Source organism: Rhea pennata, chromosome 6 (assembly GCF_028389875.1).
Source record: "Rhea pennata isolate bPtePen1 chromosome 6, bPtePen1.pri, whole genome shotgun sequence".
In the NCBI taxonomy this organism is placed as follows: Eukaryota; Metazoa; Chordata; class Aves; order Rheiformes; family Rheidae; genus Rhea; species Rhea pennata.
Window position 1 is genome coordinate 12,549,558 of NC_084668.1, and position 25,850 is coordinate 12,575,407.

Sequence of the window (25,850 nt, forward strand, 5' to 3'; positions counted from 1 at the left end):
CTCCAGTGATGAGAGGATGTATCAAGTAGTTAAAGCACAAATCTGGGAGCTGGAAGACTTGGCTGCTGTTTCTGAGGCTGCTACATCCTATTTGTGATTTTGGACAAAGCAAAGAAACACTGAATTTAGATGCAAGGCTTTCCAAATGGCTCGGTGCTCTCTTAACTCTACTGTCATTGGACTCGAGGGGAATTTTGCACTTTACTTTATTGGGATCTTGTATTTCCAACTCTATGTGAAGTAGGTAGGTTTCTGTAATCATTTAGATACAAAAAATGTCTCTGTTACAATGCAGGAACTGATGCAACTTCTGCAGATGCTGCTTAGGAGATGGAGAAAGTGTATTTTAACTATAACTGTAGGTCAAATTCAGGCCGTAGTTATACCAGTTCAAATCTGGAGGAATGTTGTTGGTGTCTTTAGCTGGAGTTTGTTGTTACGCTAATACAGCTGCTTCACAATCACTTAGTACAGCTGCATGTGATTGCAGTATGGGCAGGAGAGCAGTGAATCGAAGCTGATTAGTTTGGTCCTAGAATATATACCCCGTAGTAAGTAAATAGCATTGCAAGGACTAAACTTTGCAGTATTCTTTTTCTACTGTAACATTACAAGAAGGTATTAGTAAACCATTTACAGTGTGCACTCAGTTCGTGCTGCCTGAAGCTAGGAAAAAAATCCACTTTGGAAAAGATAAGGCTTCTATTTGGAGCAAAGCAAAGCATTTTTGAAATTCCTTATGGAAAATGAATTTTTGTTTTTAATAGAAGAAAAATGTTTCTATCACTTTTTGTAGAAAACTGGAGCACTATACAGGATTTGCCAAAATAATGAATCTGGTCCCATCCTGGTGATTCATCTCCCTTTGAACTCTCTGGCAAAGAGAATGTGGGTCAGATAGACTGGTTCCAGTATTGATCCTGCAGGCAACTCACAGCCTGGAGTCCTCAGAAAACGAGGAGGCGTGAAGGAGGCCACAAGAATTGATCTGATGGTGCCATTTGCAGAGAAGAAGCTGCAAAGAGGTGTTCGATAAGCCCCAGGATTGCCGGAAATGCTGTTGATTTGCATTTGATACACTGAGCATAGGTTTGGCCATCTGACAAGCCAGGATGGGCCCTTACTTTCTGCTGGAAGAAGGTACAGAGCCAGAGGGACCGAGTGCCGCTTTCCGTAAAGGAAAAGCAATAGCTGCGTGCTCCTTGTGCTCAGGGCTGGTCCCTCTTGTATCGCGGGGAGTCTGCATGCGGGGGAGCCTTGTCTTAGTGTAGAGCTGCTTGACTGCGTATCAGGGATCCTGGAAGCCCTGGGAACATGGTCTTAAACCTCCCTTGGGTGGCCAGTGCCTTATTTTGTGGCGTGGCTCCTGCTAGCCTGGGGTTGTTGGCCCGGCAGTGCCAGCGCTGTGAGAGCCCAGGCCCTGCTAGGCATTCGCGGCATGCGCGGAGCGAGCCGGCGGGCAGCACGTGGGCTGCTCGTGGGGACCGCGGGGCACACTTGGCTCCCTCACACCTCTCCCTCTTCTTTAATTCTTTATTTCTTCTTTTGGCAAAACCAAAGGAGCAAATGTGTGAATATAAGCAAATCAATCTTTTACTGAAAGAAGTGATCTGTGTTGGAAATTTTCTGGGCTGATCTACTCACTGTATCATGGGTCTGGTTTCAAACCAATGCAAGGAGTTAACCTTTGCTCAGTGAGTTGTACTTCTCTGAGCTTCAGTGCCCAGCATGGTATGCGGCAGCTGTACTCCATGGAGGAGGAACATGCATTTCCTTTGACTAAAGATGTTTGCAGTTATCTGCTGTCTCCTCTTGCCCTCTTCTCATATTCAGGCGCATATCTTCAACACTAATGAGAATTGCAACTATATACCAGAAGGATCCTCTGTCCCTTAACAAATCTCTTGGAACAGCCAAAGACAAAAACAAGTAAGGAACTGAAAAAGTTCCCTCTCTGCCTTTCACCCAGCCAGTCACCTAAATTAACCAGTGTGTTACCAGAAAATGAGCTGCCTGCTGTGGTCACCCGGGGAGCTGCATCCGGCTGCGTGGTGCTTTGGCCTGGGATTCACGCCTGGGGAAAGCAGAATCCGGCCCTAAAAGGTAGCTCCGGACAGTATCCCCAGCCCCGGCTCTGTGGCCGGCCGTGTATATGTGCGTGCTTTGGGTGGCAGCCTTAATTTAGTAGTTGTGGCTGCTGTGGCAATGCTCACGAACAGAAATAGTGCCTTACTCTGTGATGTTCTCAGTAGAAGCGTAGGCAATGAGGAGCAGTGTTTAGGTGGACAGATCGTATGCTGGGCTTCATAGCTTCCTCCCAGCTATGCCACTGGCTCACTGTGAAACCCTGTGCAAATCACTCACCTTCTCTGGAGGTTGCGCTTTGCTTTAGCAAAGCAGGAGCAATGATTCCTTTCAAGTGTGCCTCCGCCGCGGGGCCCGAGCTGGGCTAACCCGCATTAATGCAGTCTTCAGGGAGCGGCAGCGCTGAAGTCACTCTAGGGAGTGTTTTGTGCTAGGAGAAGAATGGATCCATAAAATATTTAATCAACAATCTCTGGGTATAGATATACCCCCACTTCTGCATTAAATACTTTGGTGATTTAGAGGATTATTATGTCCTTCCCTCTTTTCTCTCTTGTTCTCATCAAGAGGAGCTGCATTTTAGACCACAATAAAGCTTTTTAACCATACTTTTACTGGATGCAGTTATTAGGAAAACTTCAGCATGCTATTTTTAATAGTGACCCCATTCTCATTTTCCAAACGATCTCTCTTTTTTTTTTTTTTTTTTAAGGGAAGCAATAATGAATTTCCATATGGGCTATACCTTGTAAAAAGATTATCTCCATTTATTCTTTTTATAAAGTTTTCAGAAGGGAAGGCACTGTCCCAATACACAGAAGCAATTTTTCTTTTCAATGGATCCTGTGACTCAAATCTAAACCTTTGCTCTCGGAGGAACACTTTTCAAATGTTTACTTACTGCTTGATTCCTGATAGGCAGTTTGGAAAAAAAATCAGATGAGGTGTTGCTCCTGAAAGTTATACTGCTTTATATTGTTTGAAAGGCAGAGATTGAACTGATCTGTTTAGCAGCTTGCCTTGTCTCAACTAGGGGAAAGGGTTCCTTTATATCTCAGGTTTTTATCAACAGTCCAGTAAAAGTGTTTATATACGCAAAAAAATCATACAGCATTTATATATAGCCCTTTATCTTGATGACTCCAAAGTAGTTGACAAATATGTCAGATAATTTGTCAGCTACTTTGCTCAATAGTTATCTCTTGCTCCAGCACAAAAATGGTGGCATTTCTATGCTGTGTGAAATTATTCCTGCTGCTAATAAGCTATTGGAGTAATCACCATATGATTACAAAATTCTAAACTAAGCTTTTGTATTTCCTTTTCCTGATCATCTAAGGGGGGTTAGTTAAATACGAAGTAACCATCCCGTTATGCCGGGGTCGGGGAGGAATTGGCGCACAAGGCCTGCTGAGCAGGAGCGATCAGCACTGTGTGGTTACGGAGCATAACTGGAGGAGAGAAAAAGAGGAATAATACAACACCGATGACAAAACCAGCGGCATAGAAAGATCCCCTTGTAACAGTCATTTGGTGACAAATTGATGCTCGGCAGCACAGCTGGGACAGATTGTGCTTTGTATGGGCAAAACCCGCGTGAGCTGATGGGGACACCAGCTCCTCTCTGATACCTTCTTACCCACCCCGGGCTCAGAGAGGAGCACCTGGGCCAAGAGTGGGTTGTCCTGCTGGGGCTGGGGGTGTCCTCACAGCAGTTTGCCCTCTACCTCTCTGGTGTCACCATGACCTTCCCTGGCCCGTGTTTCCGTAAGAGCCAGATATATGAACAGGATTTGCTGCTGTATTCCCATGTGGCACGGACACACTGACGTCCATAAGGCTGGGTCACAGCATCCTCTTGGCTGCTGAACCCTTCCCTCACACAAGTTGTTGGCTACCTCCTGAGGAAACACAGTGCAAAGTGACCAAGGGTTTCGTGATGGTCTCCGTAGCATGAGTGCATTAATGGAGTCAAGTGTTATTTATTGGCTCCAGCGTATTTCACTGCGCCCTTGGCGCGTTCCCACTTCCTGTATGAAACTTGGCTGGAAGAGTCAGAGCTGCAAGACATCATCCCAAACTCCAGCTGGGACACGTAGCTTGGCTGCATGACACTCTCCCCTCTTTGCCCCCCTTAGCCACTTCCCATGTTAAATAGTTTCTCAGGACTTGGAGGGGAAGGAGGAGATAATCTCCAGGCCAATGATTCTGATAAGCTGAAAATTGTATAAATAAATTAGCCATGATTAATCATAAAAAATTGTTACTTTTCCCATTTGCCTGGAAGTTCTGGATGGCTGAAATGACAGTCCTTGTCTTGCTGCTGGGGGGTTGAGATGCAGAGGATGAATACTGGAAGTGGGGATTTATCTGACACATATTTTCAGATTAAATAAAAAAGTGCAATTTATTTTCTTTTACTGCAGCCCACTCCCAATTTCCAGTTTACATTAATAACTATGCGAACAGAAATTCTTATTGCCATATACTTTAGCTATTAACACCATGTCTGGTTTGACAGTACATCTCTCTTGTTTCTTTTTTATTCCCTTGCGTTCATAAAATATGTATCAACCTTTCTTTTTAATCTCCTTTGGCAGGTCCAGCTAGTTAATTTGTGTCTTTCATTCTTTAGAATTTGATTTTTCTAACATCATATACTTTCAGAAGGAACAAAATAAGTATTAAAAATTGCCTTTAATTTTTTTTTTTTTGGGGGGGGGACTTGTTTGAGTTCATATTAAATGGAATTATAGGAGCCCCTAGCAGGTTTCTCCCCAAAATGTTTGCATCATTGATAGTTTAATTGCTGCAATAATCAGTTTTGTGAATAAGAGGTCCTTCCCCTAGCTCAGTAAATCTGTACTGAGTAAAGCGTGTCTGTGATTTATGTGCAGATAAACAGCTTTGGATCCTATCCAATCACTTCATCAGCTTTAATTCGGCTGCCTAATCAGTAGCAAACAGGAGGGCTGTTTTTTTGTTGTTTTTTGCTTTGTTTTGTTTTTAATAGTTTTTTTTTTTAATGCAGGCGTTGGCATGTTCCCCAGAATGGCACAGATAACTCCCCATTTCTCATCATGTTAGTGTCAGCGGGCTCTAAATTTTTGCAAGAGTTTTGAAGAAGGGGATGAGATGCCAAGACCTGCCTTTCGGCTTTGGCTGGTAGCTAAGGAGCCGTACAGATATGCAGGCTGAAAACAAGTCTGCTCTCACCTCGGGTTCTAGGAAGGACATCCCTCCGATTCCCGAGAAACGTGGAAAAGCTGGTACAGAGGCAAACTTTCCTTTCCCGCGTGTGCTTAGCAGTTAATGACTTCAAAATTATAGCGGCAGTGGTCCTGTTACTGTGGTCTTCATCAGCTGAAGGACTTAGTGAGGTGCCGGGAGAGCAGGTGGCTGTGGGCGGGCAGGGCAGGAGCTGAGCTGAGCGCGGGGCTCCTGCTCCCTGGGCCTCCCCGCTGCACCGGGTGGGAAGGATGGATACCAGCGCCCAGTGCGGACCAGCAGCACCCGGTCCTGTTGGGGGGGGCGGAAGGGCTCTGGGCTCGCTGCCCTCCTCTCCTCTCCTCTCCTGAACGCTGGAGGGTGAACGTTTGGTGCATGAGGTGGTGGGGTGGGGAATGGGGCAGGCGCAGCAAGTGCCGCTCTGCGAGACAGCTGCTCGTGCTACAGCTCCGGGCAGTCGAGGGGGCAGGGGCAATACAGCCCCCTCCTGCCTTCGCGTCTCCAGCCCACAGGCTGCTGTTACCCATCGGCTACGTGTGCGGTGCTGAAAAGGCCGCGGCGACCCAGATCCCCCCAGGCTGAGGCACTGCTAACCTAAGGCTCAGGTCCAGAGATCCTGGCCTCATTTCTACCTGTCATAACCCGAGCAAAGGCCTATTATGTTAAAACATTGAACCATTTACGTTATTATTTGTCAGTGCCATGTGGCCGGAGGTGAAGTGTTCCCTGATTTATAAGCAGCCTCTGCAGGATTACAAAGAATAACCCCATTTTGGTCATCTGATCTAGGGCAAGCAATGGCAGCTGCGATATTAAAGCTTACCTAAAGAGCTTAGCATGGGGTGAAGAGTAAACCATGGCTGTGTGTTCTGAACCTTGCCAGCTATCCTGGCTGCCCTTCATTGCAGTGCGTAGCTGTGCCTGGCCGCTTCCCTCGTACTGCGAGACTGCAAGAAATCTTTGTAGCTATTTTTTCTTTTTCTCCGCTTCATAGCAGCCCTTGCTTAAGTAAGTAAGTGGCAAGTTTGGGAAAGCTCTGCTAGGCTGGGAAGCCACCACTGGACTGTTTAGGAGATGGATCAGTTTAGAAGGGGAAGACATTGACATTGCTACTGTGCCTTGGGGGGTTGTATCTTAACCCAGATGTGACACAAAACATCCTTTTTTCGGTTTCAGATTAAACACCCCCAGGTCCATGTTTCCCTGTTACCAAGACTGTAAGGAAAACCCAAGCAGAGCTGCTAAATTGAAACCTTTTGACTCAGCTGTAATTCCATGCACACACCCATAGCTGTAGGGGCTTTAAATAGAGCTTTGAATCATCATGAAATTTAGAGAATTAGGCTGGGCTGGAGGGAAGGGCAGCAGACTGGGTTTGAGGCACTTTGGGATCAGTTCGCAGTGCAGATGTGCATGTCCTCAGGGACCTTGGGCGAGGTGTGTAATCCATCCACAGTGCTGTTTTTTTCTTCTTTTATTATTTTGCAAAAGGGCAATAACACCTCCCTGCTGTAAACTGGGAATGAAGTGAGGATAAAACCCATTATTAAAGAAAATGCATGCAGATCGTGTGGTGGTTCTGGTGTGGTTCCACCATCCCAATGGCAGTTCCTGAGCTTTCAGTCTGTGGTGCTTGAAGATGTTTGGTCTTTCAATTTTAGAAGTCCCTGCATCAATCCAAGGTGTGTGGCTAAGATAGCGTGTCTCCCACTGGCGAGGATTTGGAGGGGCATGTGGAGGGAGCAGTTTGATCCTTGTATTGTGCCACTTCTTTTAATGCTGACAGCACTATGGAGGGATGAGCAGGCTTGGGATTTTTCTGGCCTTGATTGAACACAGTCTGTAGACACAAGGTTTGAACACCCCATTCCAATTAAAATTAATGTGAAATGAGCATCCAGAGTCCTGAAAAATGAAGACAGCCCCATCTGTCTATCGGCTCCTTAATGGAGAGATAGGAATGGTTTCATGCTGTAACCTGAGAGGGAATTCAAACTTCTGACAGGTAATTTCAGGAGAACATTCAGTTTCTTGCAGATCAAAGGGTGGGTTTAGGGAATCCTGTATTCTCTGGCCAGAAGGGAGCTGTTATTTTTAGAGAATTTGGCAGTTTGCACACCAAAAATGTTGATCGAACCCAAGAGTTTCTGCTGACCAATGGCTTGTTTTTCAGAAGGGAAAGCCAGTCCTGATCTGGAGGGTTGAGCTAACAGATATATTTTATGTTCTTACAACCTGGTATGTTGGGCTGAGCTGCCACTTGGGGTGTCACCGAAAAAGCATTTCCACTGTTGTCATTTTAAAAAGCAAGAGTCAGCTGGTAGTAATGACGTAGCCCTTTAGTGAGGTGATTTGCCACCTCCAGGGTCCCCTTGGGTCTCATGAAGTTGGCATTCAGCCCTGGCAGCCAGGGAAATTTTCACATCTTCATCCCTCTCCTATGATTTCTTCCACAGGGGAAGACCTATACGAAAAGGAAGGAAATGTAAGGGTGTGTGTAAGTGTTACACTCTTAAAATGTTGCAAGAAGGGAATGTGGGAGCGTTTTCTGGATTAAGGAAATGTGAAGAATGAGGCTTCTTGTAGAAAACAATTGCCTCAGTCCTCTCAGCAAGCAGGATGACTGGTTCCTCTGTTATTACAGTTTGCCTTTTTTCAGAGGTTGCTACAATTATTATGACTTTTTCTCCTTTTATGAGATCCACACTATTTAGAAGCCTGTGTTCAGGGAAGAAATACCAGTGCTGAGAGGGCTGCCTGTGGCTGGAGTCTGATATCCTGTCCTTGAGAGGGGCACCTTAACCCTTGGGAGCCTCTGGCGTGATAGAAGCTTTTGTCAGATCAGATTTGAACTTCCCTAGAACAAAAATTTTGTCTTTTTTGTTCCTCCATTCCCTGTCTGTAATGTAGGCTTGATAGCATGTGCTACTTCTCGGGAGTGCAGGGAGGATAAACCCATCTGGTTTGTGAATATGCAGGCATTACTCTATTGGAAGCCATGCAAATAACTAGATAAATGATTCACTGAGATCGTCTGTCGAGCGTAACAGGTAGCAGAGTCCGACTCTCTTTCACAGTGAATCATTTCTTAGGATTTGTGGGAATTGTGCTCACCAGCCTTTGTGCAGCCTTCGGCATCCTCCGATTTTTGCTGTCTCTGTCTTTTCCTTGCCTACGCATTTAGCTCCCGGATCTCTAGCCTGCAAGTTGCAGGGGACAGAAACGACTATGCTGAATGTCTGTACAGTGCTTAGCATAAAGAGTTCTGCCAGGTCATAGGCCTCTGGGTGCTATGTTAAAGAATAATTTATTAGAAAATAATCTAGCATTTATCATAATTTATTATAAGTTTTACCTGTTTACTTTCATCAAGTTGTGACAGAAGTTGGGGTTTGGGGTAAGACATGTGTGAACCTTTTGGATAAGGGTTTCTGGAGCAGATTTGTTCCTTTAGTGCTTTGCTTTGTCATCAGTATCCTCAGTGTTTCGAAGAGTGGGGATATGGGCTTATAGCTAGCGTGCCTGCCGTCTGCCCTGCCAGGCTTGCTGTGAGACCTGGGGCAAGTCATGTAGGCTGTGTTGACATCTCTTCATTTGGCTGCAGCTCCTGGATTGACTTGAAGAGTTTAAGTGGATCTTTGCTAACCTCCGTCTCTCTGACTACTCTTGTAAGTAGTTCTGTAGACATAATGGAGGTCGCAGTGAACTCCCACAGCGATGACTGATGAGACGAGAAGATAGATGATGGGGAGAGTCATCTCTCCAAGCAGGACGCTGCAGTGGAAAGAGAGATGTGTGTCCACAGCCTCAGTTTCTCATTGGTGCTGATCTTCACCTTGGAAGTTGGGACAAGAGCGATTCATTGTCTCTCCTGAGAGGTTGACGCATTCAGGATTGTGAAAAGTTCATACAGGGCTGCACAATATCTAATATAGATTGAGTGTGTTAAAATATTTATTGTTTCTACCAGCATTTGCTACTAGTGGATCTGTAGGCTAGGATTTTTGCAGAAAGCAAATACGAAGAAAAATGGTTTCAGTTGAAGCAAGTTTTGAAGCAAACTTCAGATGAGTGTTAAGTAAAATTTTTACACAGCTCTATGGTTAAATTTAAATGATATGTTCTTTAAATTTTATTTCCCAAATAATCTCAAAATTTGACATTAAATTCTCTTTCTTGTGAGATGAGAAGATATAGTTAGAAGTATCCACTTAAAATTCTTTTTTCTGATGTTTCCACAGGTTGCTAAGGATTTTTCCTGGAGCAAGACTTTGAATATGACACTTCAGTAATGCAGAGGCTGTAAGTATATAATATTATGTTTTCAACCCCTTTTTAACAGCTATGTCTACACTCTTTTAGAGCTTTGCTAGAATTCATCTTTGCTAGATTCTGCTTTGCAAAGAACTTACAAGGAAGTGACTGGAAGATGAGATGGTTCTAAAATTTTAGACAGTGCTTTATCAGCTTCATGTTGCCTTGTTTAAGTACTCCTATAATGGCTTGTTTAATCGGCGGGGGAAAGCCCAAGACATCTGTCAGTATTGCTGGAAATGCCACAAGTAGACAAAAATAAAAATACCTCATTAGTACAGATGAGCAGTGCATAAAATGCAATGATACATTACCAAAAGCTGGCATGCAGTTGGTTCCCAAGCACAGGACAAAGGCCAAAAAGCATATGTTGCTTTGTCACTAATTAAAAAGACCTACTTTAAGCTTAATGAATGAAAGTGACTGAGAGCTTGCTACCCTGATCATGTATTTGTTGGCCTTTGATTGCTTGGTGTCAGAGTTGGAGGTCTGAGGAGTCTTATTACATCTCAATAGACAAGATTTTGCACAATTCCTAGTTGTAGATGCTTGAAAATATACAATTTCCTTTTTTTCCTCAGCTGTTCCCATCTTTTTTGGAGGTGAACTAGTGAGCTATTAATTTTTGTAGCTTTCTTCTGAATTCTACATTGTTTCTCCTAATCAGTTCTCTCAGATCTGTTCAATCTCCATTTAATTCAGTCAGCTACTCAACATCCAAACCATTTGTAATAAGGAGAGTGCTAATTTTTCCTTTTATTTCAATTGTAGTTGATGGCTTTCGGCAGGTGTTATCATATAACTCAATCACCAGCCATTGGAATTTGTAATTTAATCAATAAAGGAGGCCATTTTTGTCAAGGAGATCCAGAGAGAAAGAGCTCAAGGAAAATGCATGGCAAAAGGAATGTGAAGAACAGAAAAGGGTGACAGGCACTGCAGTTCTACACATAATAGCTGCACAGCCTATACCTGCCTAGCAAATGGCAAGCAAAAGAAATACCTATTATTTATTTACGTATAATATTCTAGAACAGTGTTCTATAATAAAGGGATATAATGACTGTGCCCGTGCACTTACCTTGGAAAATCTGCAGGGGAAACCACACTCAAGGGACAAGTACCTTGTATCAGCTCCGCTGGGGTGGGTGGTTTTAACATCCCCTGTGGGTGAACACTACTGCTCGCATGCATAATTTGATGTCAAGAGGAACGCTACGAGATGAAACTCTCTGCTGTGGCTGATCCTCTGGCCTTTCCATTCCTATTCTTTCATGATTTTGCAGTTGCTTTAGGTAAGGGCAGAAGAGGGGGTAGCCATGATGTCCAGCCACTCCTTCAGATGTCCTCCCTGAATGGCTCATGGTCTTGAAGCACAGTCATCTCCCTGGCCTCAGTAGAGGGTGGCCATGGCCTGTGCACTGCCCTACTCTGTCCTCTGCCTCTGTGTTTGCTTCTGCTGCTTCTGCCTCCCCAAAGCATGGGTGGTGCTGCCCTGAGGTGGCAGGACCTGGTGTGGGCTGTCGGCAGTAACAAGGAGGCTGGGAAGGGGCAAGAGTGGATGTGCGAGGGGCTGCCTGTTCATTACCAGCTGTGAGAGCTTACTGGTTTCGTGCCGAGGCCCGTTTAGGAAGTGCAGTGTCTGGAGCAGCTTCTCTGCCGGTTCTGCTGCAGAACTGAATTTTGCCCCAAGGATGGAGATTTGTTTGTGCTCAGCCTCTGGAAGGCAACATGCCTTTTCTCATACTGCCAAGAAGCTTAGAGCAAGCCCGGGGAGAGAGGCTGAATGCCCCGCTGGGGAAGCACTTGTGCTGGGTCACAGCTGGGAAGCCTTCCTTTACTCTTTGACTTCGGGGGAAGATTGCCTGAACAGGTCTCAAATATCAGGCCTCTGAAGAGTCACCTATGGCTTCCATGATAAAAAGCTGCTAAGTATTATGGTCTCATTTTGGCAAGGACCAGAGAACTCAAGATGAAAGGTATCAAAATTATTCATCCAGAAAATGTTAACATTTAAAATTACGATGAATTAGGTGGTTTTTAAAGGACATCAAGATGCTGATTTCCTTATGTCTGTCCCAAAGCCCCATTGCCAGCACTGTAACCATGTTTTCTACAAGTGAAATGTTGAGTCAGGCATAGAAACATGCATCTTGGGAGATTTTTAGAACATGTTTTTTTTAAATTGAAGCAGGCATACTTCAGTATGAAGAAAGGCTTAAGAATACAACATTTTGGGGAATTTTTAAAACAGTGTGTGGTATTTGTCTTGAAGATTTTAGTTCTTCCCTTGAGTGTTAGTGTAGATTGATTATACATGTATTTAGAGTCAACCTGTGTTGCCAAGCTTTTCTTGTGATAAGCACAGAATTTTTTAAGACAGTAAGACAATCAACTGGAGAACTTTATCGTGAATAACCTTAAAAAAAAAAGGAAAAAAAAGCCCCAAACAGTCTACAGCAGAAGCTATCACTTAATTGCATGCAGTAAGAGACTAATATGATGGTTCATTAAGTGCTCAACATCATGGGTTGAAGAATGTCTGGACAAGTGATGCAGTGAAACAGCTTCATTCTCCTTGTGGCAGCCCCACTGAATTCAAGTCCGACTCCTGTTTTGCACAGCTGTACCAGAAAGGAAAGTTTTGGCTGAGAAATATGTGAAGTGTGCCAATCAGACAGCTACAAAATCTTCTGTGAAACTGCAATTGGCCAACTTCTAACAAATCATTCCCTCTGCCCCTGGAAAATACTGTCGAAGCCTTTTCTTGACTAGTATGAACAATACTGTAAGCGATATCGGTACTGTTTTTTCATAAATCTATGTGTAAGTCTATTTGTCAACCTTTCAACACAGCTAAAGGATTACCAAATATGCACCATATTCTTGGTTCTTTCTGGTGCACACCAAAGTAATGTCATTAAAGTCAGTGCAGTTCTGCCTGCTCTCTTTGGCCAAATATGAGAGCATAATTTCTCCCACTGAGCAGCTTAATGTGCTATATTTGAAGGCTGACTTTTTGGAGCAACCAGCCTTTGACTAGTCAAAGCAGTCAGTGCTTTGCCTAGCCAGGCAGCCTGGGGAACCCAACCATAAGAAATGCAAAGCTTCTGATGAGGGCTGTGGTTGAAAGCATTTCTCAGGATTGATTTAGCACTCAGGAGCTCAGTGCTTTGATGAATTGGAGCATCTTCAGAAATAAGTAATGGCACGTGCAAAGACTGCCTCTCTGTCCTTCCCAGAACAATGACTTTCTCTTTTCATCTTAAAAAGGAAAAAAAAATAGGCCTTGGAAGAAAATAGGAAGAAAATAGGTGCTTTAGTCCTACTAGTGAATAGTATCTTGCACAAATCCCTTCTGCAGTGCAGAATAATTTTGGGGGGAGGGCAGGAATCATGCATGTGTATATTATTTCCAAAAATACTTACATACATGTTTATTAATCATTTTTCCTAATATCCATTGCTTTTAAACTGCCAAAACATTTTGAAATACTTGGCTTGGTTTTCCTGCCCTGCTCCTAGCACCAGCTCACCCATTTTAATGATTCCACTCAAATGAGGGATTTGGAAGAAAAGAACATTGCAGCTACTTTTAGATCATATCGTAGAGGACGTGGAGTTTTGCTTCCACCGTCTTTGAATTCAATAGGCTGCAGAAGGACTGGATGTCATTTAGCTATTAAAGATTTTTGTTCTCCAGATCATTGTGAAGTAGCATCATTAACACAGGCAAATTACCATGCTTCACTGTGCTGTGTCCATGGTGCATTAGAGGCCCTTTCTCCTTGGTAAAGCTGGGCTTATTCTTCTGTAAGATGAGGGGCCCATTGGCAGGTCTTTGGCAACTTAGACAGAGGGACTATTTAACGAGAATGAGAGTAGGGTCTAATAAGGGGGAAGAAACTGGATGTGACAAGTGCAGGCAGAGATAGCAGAACACTCATGTATAAATCACTGCGTAATTGGGCCAAAATATTTACCGGTTTTCACGGGGTCAGGACAGAAGGGCGCTGCAATCTTAGGGCAAATGAGTTAATATGATGTTTCCAAAGTGCATTTTAGAAAAGTCAAGCCTTCCATTGCATGTCTCTGCTGCTTAGTAAGCACTGTGCTTTTAGACTAATAGAAACTGGTTTGCATTGCTTAATTTTCTTCTTTGAAATGCTGTATTGGCTTTTGGTGCAGGAACTGGCATTATGCTTTAATATGTCTGGCTTTTACAAATAGGTTTTTAGTTTAATAAGATGAAACCAATTAACCAGAAAAGTCATTGCCAATGGATTTTACAACTACATAAAAATATATTGCTTTTTCTTCAAACGTTTCATCACCCTTTCAAATGTTCTCTTTTCTTTCCTTTGCCACCAGTTGCAAAGCACTGGAATTTGAATTGTTCCCTTATTTTTTTTTCTTTTTTTAAAAAAAATTGGTCTCCAGCCTTGTTCAGGTGTGTGTATGTGGGAGGCTGTATGCACCTATTTGTTTCTCTCTTACTTTGCTCCCGGTGTTGTTCAATCCGGTTCACTTGTGGCCTGAAGAAAAACAGAGCAGGAGGACACGTCCCCTGGGAACTCTTGCGAGTGTCCCGCCGCGCGGGCGAGCGGGGTCCGGGCACCGCCGTGCCGCAGCGCCGCCGAGCTCTGCGGGCCGGGGGCTCCTCTCCTCTCCGCTCCTCTTCGCATTGCCTCAGCCCTGCCTGAGCCGTCAGGGGTCTGCCTTGATCCCGAAAAACTCTGCTCCTTTGCTTGAGTTGCCAGCTGATGCAGGCAGTGATGACTAAAACGAGGAACTTTGGGGTAGAAAAGGCTGGCTGTGCTCGAGGAGCCGGGCGTCTGGCACAAGACGTTCGCTCTTGCACACAGGCATCTCTGTTCGCCCGAACTTCGCCCAGCCCCGCGTGAAAACAGTTGCATCATCTGAAAGAGTAACAAATGCTGATTTTTTCTTAATATGAAAGGCTTTAATTCCTGGCTTTCGCAAGCGGCGGGAGTACCCCTCAGCAGTACCCTTTTTGCATCCTTGCTTCCATTTAGCAGTGGTCTCACGTTTTAAAAATAAGTGTAAGCGTTTTAGCCGCAGCCTGCCATTGCTATTAATGCTCTGTGTCTTATCAATATCTATTTTTACTGTATAACTGCTAGCAGAGTTGGAAGAAATCCTCAAAGGGGATGCTTTTAACGGAGGTGCCTCTTTTGGTGGAGAGTGAACGTCGGCACAAGCACCACAGTTGCTTCAGGTCCTCCTCAACGTGTGAAGAGCAAGCTGGGAATGGCACTGCCCTTTCTCGAAGCTACCGCAGCCCGACGCCTCCTCCCGGGAGCTGCTGTGTGAGCGGCACGTGTTGCTCTTTTGGCACGTGTTGAATTTTGAGGCTGTCCGATGTATTAAAATGACTTTGTTCTTTCATTTAGCCCCCCCACCTTCAGAAAAAGAAAAAAAAAATACTGACACCAAATAACTGCTTTACGGCATCCAGTTTTGTCCTGCGTTTGTTTTAAAGCTTCCCAGGAACCCCAGGCGACTTCGTGCAGACTGTTAACTCAAGGGTAATAATTTTGTCTGGGTTTTGTCACAGAAATTCAATTAAGGCGGATTATGAACACAGTTGTAGGCCTGTTTCATTTACAGTTGCAAATGAAACCACGGCCACACACTGTTCGTTTATGCACAGGCGAGGGGACGCTGTGTCGCTGTGAGTGGCTGAAGCCAGGATGACCTGCGTGCTCCTTTGTGTGGCTTCGCTTACCGCAGAACGGAGGGGAGCGGGAGCTGCAAAGCGAGCGAAGAGGTGACGGAGGGTTCGGGGGGGAGGAAATCTCCAAGGGAAAAGCTGGCCCTGCTGCCTTTCCCTTGGAGGCACGCTTCCCATGTACACATAATAAACTCCACAGGGAATTTCTTCCTCCTTAAAAAACATATCCCGAAGTGTAAGAGTGAGTTGTCCTTTATTTATATATTTCTGGCTAATATAGAGCAATATTCTGTTTTCGTGGGCTTGGTTCGGTTCCAAGTCCCAGAGCCTCTGGGGGCGAGGCATACGGTTTCATTTTTTTCAATTCTTATTTCTGGGCCATGCAAGCCAACTTTTTTATTCCTTTTTTCTCTTTTCAAGTTTTTTTTTTTTCCCGCAAGCAGCTGAATTCCCCAGGTATGAAAGGGGGGAGGAGGGGGAAGGGAGGAGAAGACTTTACCAGATTGGAGCGAAATGATAGCTGCTGCAGAGCCTAGCTCCTGGTGGAAGCAGCATGTTTGGAGATAATGAAAGAAGAAGGAGTTTTGTTTATTTTGCAGAATGCACCTTTTAGTTATGAAGGGCAAAACAAAGGCAAAACTTCTCTCGATGCCCTCTGCTGAAATGTCTGTGCCTGTAAAGGAGCAATATGTCTGCACTTTCCTTTGCAACAGTAAACTCAGGAATTACTTTGCGTCCTTCTGGAGCTATGAGAAGGGCATAGCGCTCGGTCATCTCGTCTTCCTTGTGTGGTCTTTATCCCACAGCTTTCGGCTCCATCCTCGAACCCTTTGGCAGGGAAATTCCCCACTGATTTCCCCGGGGTGTTGTCCGCCTGAAGGCACGCAGGATGTGGCCTCCTATATAAGGCTTAGCTCCCATGAACTGCATTTTATTCGTATGCATTCACTGCAATATTCCAATGTTATCACCATTTTGCAATTGGGGAAGGGAGAGGGGCCCAAGGGTGGAAGTGCAGCCCTAACTGAGCCAGAAGTAGGGGTAGTGCCGGGCTGGTTTCATGTCCTAAGGACGAGAGCATGCTGTATCCTGGGCCCGTGCAGGCTGGAGGGCCTGCTGGGCACCTGCAGCATGCCTCGCCTTTGGCTAAAGCTCTCCTCGAGTACATGCTGTTCAACAACTGTTTTTCCTCCTCCACTTCTTGCTTACTTCCTGATCCTGCAATTCTGGGAAGGGTTTTACTGTTCTTACTCTGGTTCAACTATGTGCCCAAGAGGCTTACTGGATTCTTCACCAGATAAGAAGAAATAAGCTCTTTTGTTTGCAGCTTTAGATCAGATACTGTTCCCAAAACCTCAGCGTACAGCTTTGACACTGCTGAAGTTAGAAAGAGAAGTGGGCAGCTTATTAATCTCTCTTCAGCAAAATTCACTAAAGGTGATGCGGAGAAGTGTTAATAAAATCTACCTTTGCACCACATGCACAGCAGTTCATCCTGTGGTGAGGAGCTTTTGCAGCTATTTATATTACTCAGTTGTTTTGTGGTAGAGTCGTTTGGTGTCAGACCAAACTTGCTGTTAGAGCTAGTGGTGGGAGAACTGGCTTCGTCAGAGCCAAATTCATCAAGGCAGAACCTAATGAAGTAAAAGGCCTTAGATAAAGGATGATCTGAGACTCTTGCCTTTTGGGCACCTGTTCTGAGGAAGTTAGGACGATTTAATTCAGTGCCTTCAGCAGCGTTCAGTCTAGCTGAACATGACTTTGGAGTAGATATTATGATTATATGGATATAAGTCAGAACAACCCTGCAAAAGTCAATGGGAACACACTGGTACAAAAACTCTGGGAGAAAGAAATAATGATCAGGAGTTTTCATAACTGTCAAATTATTTTGTTACGGCTGATTTGAGCTGTCAGTAACCACCTAGTTTTCTTCTGTAGCCCGGGAAGGAGCTCAGCACTGTGAGTGGGTGACTCCTCAGAGCAGCGTTCCCGTGGTCCAGAGGAACTGACCTGCGGGAGCGCGGAGCTCTTCCCGCTGACGCAGAACGAGCCAGGCTGCCTGGCCTAGCCTTGCTTTCAGGTGAATAAAGTAGGCTGAGATGACTCCCTGCCCATGCTTTAATCACATGTTGTGTATATGGTAAAGCATATGAAAATAGTCGTTTTTTAGTATCTTGAAATCTGAAGACAGCAGATTTAGACCCTCAACTGATATTAATCATCTTAACTGCAGTGTTAAAGAGCTCATTTTGATGGAATAACTTCTGGTTTACTCCATTAACTCCAGGGCCTTGACTCCAAGGGGAGACAAAAGTCTGTGGAGTTTTTGGAGGTTGTCTGGGAGTACCCCAAGCTTAGGACGTAAACCTCAGCCCCAGGGCCGAAGGAGAGGCCGTGCAGGATTTAGGATACGCACGGTTTGATCTTATGCCGTATGTTTTGTGCGAAGTGCTTTCAGATTCACGACGTCCGGCAGCACTGCCTTCTCGGAGGGCAGCGGTGGAATAATCCTTTCAGCTCAGCTCTGACGGCGAGTGAAACGGGCCTCAGTAGCCTGGTTTAAAACCTGTATCCGAGTCTTTCCCTCGCGTGGACGTTAACGGCTTCAGCATGGACGGTGCACACACGCAGCAGCCGGGTCGGCAGTTTCCCTGGAACTTGCTGTACGTTTTTGACTCTTTCTTTTCTTTCGTATTTTGGAACAAGCTTTGTTTATACAGCAGAAAAAAAATGTGACTTGAATCATAAAGCTAGATGAAGTATCGTAAGCATGTGTTGGATTGAGGTCCTTTGCAGCCAAATAGTGACTCTATCTGCTTATAATGGAAGAATTGAAAGAGATGTGGGAAAGCAAGGCAGAAACACACTCGGGAGCCTATGTTTCAGGAACGAGGAGGAGGCTGACTGTTGGTATGGGAATTAATAACCCTCCAAAGCCACCTCATTTGAGCAGCTGCAGTAGGAACTGGCAGTGCAGAATGCACAGACTAATTCTCTTCCAGGGTAGCTAAAATTGAATGTTTGTTACAGCTTTATGTACGTACATTCTCAGCAGGGGCCGTTTTCCCTTCCCTTTAGGCAAACTCAGAAGGGGAGGAACATTTAACAGCCTTGAACCACCCGGTCTGTTTGCCATATGTATATGCCACTGAGCCATGCCTGGGTTGTCAGTGAGTCTAAACCGTCCCTGAAGGGTGAAAGCTGAGCTTGTTGCTAGCAATTGGTGTCATTATAGGCACTGGAGCAAAAATGCTAATGTTGATCAGAAGGGGAAAGCTTGAAATTATAAGCAAACAGAGAAGAAGATCCATCATGCATTTTCACAGATGATAAAAGGCTGACAGTGGCAGTCTGCTTATCAAATAACTAGATTTACTGAAATAGTCTGTGTTCTCATTAAATAGTTTCCGTTTTATGTTTTCGTTTTATTTCCTCTTACTGAAGGTGTCTGGGTGCCTTTAAACCTAGTAGTACTGCCATTGCAAACGGGCTAATTTAGATTATTTCTCCTGCTAATGCTTAGAAGAAGCAGGGAATGCAGAATTCTCTTCATGCTGATGGAGTGGGACCTCAGCGCAGAGCCAATTCCTGTCATGAAATTTGAGCTTCCTGGAAAATAAATGATAAAATCAATGTAATAATTATAAGTTTGTTCCTTGCAAGCTGATAGTGCTAGTGGAAGTATGACTACACATTTCCTTTAGCATAAGCCTAGTGCCTTCAGCTATGCACAGAAAACAGGGTAGGATCGATCTTTTTTAATCACTAGAGAGAAGTAAAACAGAGAACAAAAACGTTGCTAGCATGATATGACATCCCTGTGCTGAAGGGAACGTTCCTTTCATGGCTCAGCGAAGCACCATATTTCGTGGTTTTGTTCCCAGGGGAACAAGCCACTGTTTTCCTGCTTTTCAGAGAAAGTTTGGAAGATAGGAAGTGAAATAGTAATAATCGAAAATGCAAGTCGCAGTTGTGCCATTTCCGAAAGGAATTTTGCTTGACCCTTGGAGAACATTCACTGTTAGCTGGAGAAAAGATCAGCAGAAGAGTTGTGGGAGCCTGGCGGGTCTAAAAGGTTACCTGGCAATAAAGATGTTTCTTAAATGAATCCTAATGTGGCTCCCAGGGCTGCAGTTCTCTATTTATAGCTCGCCCTTTTTCCTGGAGGACCTGGAAGTAAATCCCCCCACCGCGGGTGTGGTGGCAGTAACTCTGTGTCATTACGGAGGGATGCTTTTTCACCAAAGGACACCCAGGCAAATCCTTCCTCTTGCAGAATTTGCTGTGTGAAGTTTAAAACAGTCACAGTGACCTTCTCTGAGAAAGTCCTTCCCTAAAGACGCTTTAACAGTGCATGGACCTTCGTGGAGTTCGCCCATCCACTGCAGCAGGGGATGAGACTGAGTTGACGCTACTGGGATTTTATCCTTTAGTTTCAGGAAAGGTGGGGACAGTATTTTTTTTTTGGCAGGGGAGGTTGGTTTTTCAACTTGGTGCTTATACTGCAGAGCCATCCTTCCACTCTGTTTCGAATGCTAGTGGTACTGAAACATTACTCATAAAGTGCACACACGGTTACGATTCCTGACTTTAACTCTTAGCATATTTATAGGCCTCATTTCCATTTTTTGTAGTCTCATTAATGGAACAGCAATAATAAATTGAAATGTTAATGGGGGATCATTTCACCAACAGCAGAAGGTATTAACGAACTTGATAAGATATTTGAAGGGAAAATAACTTTTTAGTAGTGTAATTTTTTTAAGCATAGCCTCTGATTGTCTCCTTCCAAACATGTGTAATTGGGGCAGGTTGAAGCTGTAAGTGTCATTTCATATGGAGATTTTTTAATCAGCTTCCTGGATGACTTGCATGGGTGATGGACCCTCTGGAGAAATTCCAGTGGGGGCAGCGAATCTCCAAGCTGAGCTATGAGCAAACTTAGCTGTAGTCATGGTGGTAATGATGAAACCCCAGAAGGTACCTTTTGTTCGTGCAAGTTAATGACCTTCACTAATACAGTGTGAAAAAGTGGTCCTCTTTGTACAAAGTGTGGCATTCACATCTTGTTGTGAAGTACTTGGAAATAGTGTTCAAATACAATCTCATACAGCAGTTAAATTCCTCAGCTGACAAGGGAATTGCACCTTACAGTCGCTGGTTTGTGAGCGAGTGCATCGCAGTTTTCTCGCTGGTGAAGCGGAGAGCTTTGCCTTGGTGAGATGCAGGAGTTTCAGGCTCAGTCAGTTAATGTCTGTGGAGAGTTTAGTATCTTCAGAGGGAGAAGCGAATGTTGTGAGCCAATCCTCAGCTAGGAGTAAGCAGTGTCAGTCACTGTCCAAGACCTTTCCTGATTCTAGATCTTGCTTTAGACCTCTGTGTTAAGTTGGTTACAGCTGTAAGGACGTTTCTACATGCACGTTTAGAGGTTGAAGGTGGTAACATTTGCATTCTGGCCCCTGGGTCAGAGCTCCTGCTTGAGCCGTTTGCTGCTTAGGTTGTAGAAAGTTTGTTCCTAATGAGTTTTCATCTCCCTGGGCACATGCACGAATGCTTTTTTGGACTTTGCTTACCCAGAAATATAGTGGAAGCTTTGAAATGGCTTGACAACTTCTCCCCCCCATCCCTCTTTCTCTGTTTTCCTTTTTATTTTTTTTTTAACTGCTGGTCTAATGGCACTAGAGCGGGTCCAAAATTACAGTTTTGAGCTGGTTGTTTCCCATAAGAGAACAAAGATTGGCATTTAAATGTGTCATGCAGGCTAATCATCCATAATCAAGAGTTTACTGACCTAGAAACTTATGCAGTCTTGTGAGTGCAAATATGTGTGGTTTTCTGGGAAAAAGCAAAAATGATTATTTTCAAAGGATGGACATGACTGATGTAATTCGCTGTACTCTCTGTAGCTTACATTAATTTAGAAATGACTTCTGAGTAGAGTCATTGCTTGTTTCCAGTGCAAGGAAACTGCATGGGAGTGAGCTAAGTGTGGGGTGAGCCGGTTCATGTTGAAGTCATCAGGAAAATACCAGTGTAGGGGCAGCTGAAGCAGGCCTGAAGAGAAGATTATATGTCTAACCATATTACTAAATAATCAGAAAAGAGGCTAGAAGTGTTATATTTCATTTGTTCTCACTTCGGGCTTGATCCAAAACTCACCAAAATGAATGGGACGCTTTCTACTGGTGTGCTTGAGTTTTGGGTCAGGACACCTGATCTTCACCTTTCCCTATCTTGCAACAAAATACTGCTAAGTGCCTCAGGCAAATAAAGATATTTTTAACAGCCAGCACTACAAACACTGCCTGGCAGTGGAAAAGCAAACTGTATGTATCCATTTGTCCTATGTTATCAGTAGGAAGTAGTCCCCAGTCAAAAATTGGCATGGTACGTTACACATGCAAGAAGCAGAACAGAACTGTCCTTAATCTGCTGTAGTTGTAACGTCTCTTCAGCCTGTGTAGGGGTAAATAGTTGCTTTGAATAATATGACTTGGATATGGATATGGATAGGGATATGGATATAACCCAAGCAATAAGATGTCATTTTTATGTAGATAAGTGCCCCTAAAATGCTTCTTCTAGTTTTGCTATGTCATCTTTCAAACTTCTTACTCTTTAGCTTTTATTCTATTGGATTTATTTTTTTCTCTGTTTTTTATGTCTTTTAAAGTTCAGTATGTGCAGATCCGTTTTAAGGATGGAGGTGGAGCACAGCTGGTGGAGTGGAGGGAGAGGGGAGGGAGCGGATCTTTTTAAAGCAGCTAAACTTGTAGCCAAAAAAGATACTGCATTTATAATGTCCCCATTCTTCTCAATACTTAACAAGAAAAATGATTGTGTGTGTGTGACGTGAATATTCAGCACAGAGCTTTGGTGGCTGACCGGCTCTCTTTTCACAGCCATCCAACCGCACACACATTCCTAGGGGATTACCTCACTGCCAGCGCTCCTCAAAGTGTGGGATACGCCGAATCCGACCAACAGCAAAGCTCCTCTCTGCTTACTGTAGTGCTGATTTTAGGCAATGACCTTTTAAACCACAAATCTAATCCTCCACCTGCCCCTGAAATGATTTTTCATCCGTTAGCTAAATGGAAGAGATGCTGGGAGTGGAAATCGGGTAGAGTCAGTAGGTTACTCGTAGAAATTCCTCTCCACACTTCTCATTCTGCTTTGGCTCTAAACATTCAATAACTTTCCAGCCAGAGAATGTTTGTCCCTTCCTTCTCTCTCGCGCTTTTTTTTTTTGTTCTTCCCTTGTTTTGCATATTCTAACACACTGTTTACTTCAGTCTGCAGCTCCCACTGCTTTGTGTGCTTTCTCTCTGTCTCACAATTGCACAAATAAATCACTGAGCAAAATTTGCATTTGATGGGAATTTTTAGGTGATATTAAGTTTTATGGGGAGATTATAATGTATGTGAGGTGGCTTAATTAAAATGAATTTTCATTTGTGAGACAGATGTCTGTATAAGGCTGTTTTTTTCTTTGATCTTTTTTGCTATTAAACATTCCAGTGGATTTGGAAATGTGATGATGACAGGTCTTGAAAAGTATCATCTCCACTGCATCAAATTACCTGCCTGTGCCGAGCAGAGCAAGTCAGCATCATCACAGAAGGGAACAGTTAATTTATTCCAGGAATTTCCAAAGAGCGGGGACTGCAGGCCAGGCGGTCGAGTCCGAGGCCCCTATATGTTGTAGCAGCCTCTAGCTTGCTCCATTGCTAACTTGTCTCGCTCCAGGTGAGAGCTGAAGTCAGCCAAAAGAGTTTGGGTCAAGTGAAAGTTGATTAAACATTTGTCCAGAATTTCCGCAGCTTCCAGTATTATGTTGATGGAAAGTGGCTTCCCTCCCGCTCCCAAACAGAGGTGCCTCCTCTCTCTGCTGCCACCTCTCTGGCTCACGGAGATGGGAACCAGCGTCCCCATTCCCATTTTCCCTCTACTCTCATGTTTCCGCATTAAAAAAAGAGACAGAAATGCCATTATACACCTAACCGTAGCATGTTTTTAGTGCTTAGCACTCTCCAGGAACTTGGTCTTTCTTTGATATTTCTCCCCGTGCAAGCAGCAGGAGGGGCCGTGAGCCTCCTGCAGCGTCCCCAGCCCGGCGTCCCAGGGCGCAGACGCTGGGCGGGCTGGAGAGCACTTCTGAGCTTTTGACGGTTTCTCTGAACCAAAAATGGCAAATTGTATCTTGAGATTGTCACACTGATTCCTGCTGACAGTGCTGGTGCAGCTCCCCAAAGTGTGTGAGGCACTGATGGAAGTGCTAGTTTCAATTTATTTTTTGTTCAGGATTTCCACACTTGCACAACTCCCTTCACTGCCTTTCTGCATGCGAAGGGCCTTTGTGCCCCCGAGATTGATACTGCATCTGCTTCTCTGCGAAGACGAAGACAAACTGGCTCATGGTGCGTTGTTATTTTGCTTGCTCTTCAGCATGAGAACAAGCAGTAAGAATGCATTTAAGATGTTAATGAAATTAATGAAAGCCAGATCTCAAAAACAGCTGAGATGATTGTTGACTGTCTCAGGCAGATTTGTACTTCATTTTAATTACAGATGAGCCAGAACCAAAACCCTGATTAGAATTGCTCCAGATTTTGGATCCACATCTCTCAGCTTTGCGGTTTGGACCAGTTGCCCGTGTTTAATTCTCCTGTTTTATTTTTCCTTCTGATTTTACTCCAGGTATTTTCACGTTTTCATTTTATCTCAGATTGGCCTCAGTGAAGGACATGAGACCTGCCGCCACAAGTCGCTCTGGAAATTCAGAGGTATAATTTTATAGCAGAATGCACTAGCGTACGCCAGAGGAGGATATGCTAGTTTTGGTTCTGACGGACGTTACTGTGACATCTCTGCGGCCAGGCCGTGCTGCACCTACCGGCCTTCTGGCATCCCACTATGCAAAATACTGTCCCTGGGAAGGCTCCTGTACGCTAAATTGTAAACATCTTTCTCTCCGGCCTGAACTGAGTGGGATTCTAGACCAGTCTCCCAGGCACATACGTGATTTATAGTCGGTTACCATGCCTTCGCCCACCACGCCAGGCAATCCCATTGATGGTGCAATGTTCTCAATTTGCACGTATATCAGTTCCATCCTAGAATTTATACTTTGATTAAAAAGAAAACCTCTTGGAGCCACTGCATTAATAATGAACGAATTCCTTTTCATATCTCCTGGATATGAGGGAAGCTTGAGCCTCTCTCTGGGGAGAGAGAATGGTCTGAACAGTCCAGTTAGAAACCTCAGAAGCAGCAAGTGTGTGGGAAAGGCTGATTTATAATCTTTATTCTTTCATTGCTATGCTCAAATCCCAGGAACAGCATGGCTATAGGCCACAGATACTGGGCTCTGCATTTTTAGGGTAGGTTGAGAAAAGCACCCGATCACAACAGCTTTAAAAACAACGATAAAAGACAGAGAGAAAAAATAATTTACATTAAATGCTACAATGCTTCATTTACACAAAATAATAAACAGCAAGTTTTGTGATTCAAATAATCATTGCAGGTTATTAAAGTAGGCGTTAAAGACTTTATAAATAAAAGGCTTTTTAATAAATGATGAACATGGATGATAATGTGCTAGAAAATAGAGAGGATCTTTGTTAAGTCTGACATATTTGTTCTGCACCCACCTACTTCCCTGCTACTTTACTTGGTCCTTGGATCACTATCACAAAAATGTGCCGGTGAGACAAAGGTCTGGCAGGGAAACTGCGTGGCAAGGCACTGCGTTTGATTACAGCGGGGGGCTTGAGAACTTCAAATCTGGGGAGAGAGACGGTAAGGATGCTCTGCGAGATGTGAAAGTTGCTCTCCCTGGACAGCCGTTGCGTCTGGACCCCGGTGCTGGTGGCGGGGCTGCTGGGCGCTGCTGCGCGGTGCTTCGTGCCGGCCGGGTCACACCGTGTGCCGCTCACTGGGAGCCTTCTCCTGGGCTTCTTTGCTTGAAGTATCTTCTTTGGGTGATGCTGAAGCAAGAAACTCTGAAAATTATTTCACTACTTCTTCGTATCTCTGAACGCTGGTTCCGACCATCATCGACTTGTGATTCTGCAAAGCAGAGGTTTACTGGTCTGGCAGGGAGGTGGCGAAGGAAGAGGCAAGGTACTGCCCAGAGCCTCCTTCTTGGAAACAGCAGTGAGCTGGTGCTGCCCTTAGGGAAGCTGTTCCTGTGTGTACTGCCTTTTGATTAGACATTTTGGAGTCTTTAAAAAGTTCCTATTAAGAGAGTGAATATTTCAGACAGTCCTACCCAGCTGCTGTTTTGAATAACTTAATTTTACTTGCTCAACTTACTTCTCCATTTCAGCAGAATACTCTGCTCTATCTTACCTAAATTATTAAAGACTGATGAGGTTTCCAAGCTAGAAGTGGCTGCATTTCAGTGACGGATGAGTTGATTTTTGTATGGATATAGTAATCAAGGTACCTTCAAGTGTCTTTGGTATGAAAGGCACAAGATAAACGTGAAATATTATTTTGTGCCATGCAGCTGCTCAAA

At 44.3% G+C, this 25,850-nt stretch overlaps 1 protein-coding gene across 1 annotated transcript in view; it reads left to right on the forward strand.

Annotated features, from left to right (window-relative positions):
* SEMA5B (semaphorin 5B) overlaps positions 1-25,850 on the forward strand; it is a 270,689-nt gene that overhangs the window by 74,480 nt on the left and 170,359 nt on the right. Inside the window, exon 2 of the mRNA XM_062578940.1 lies at positions 9,555-9,615. The gene's annotated coding sequence lies outside the window, so the exon portion shown is untranslated. The remainder of the gene's footprint in view (positions 1-9,554; positions 9,616-25,850) is intronic.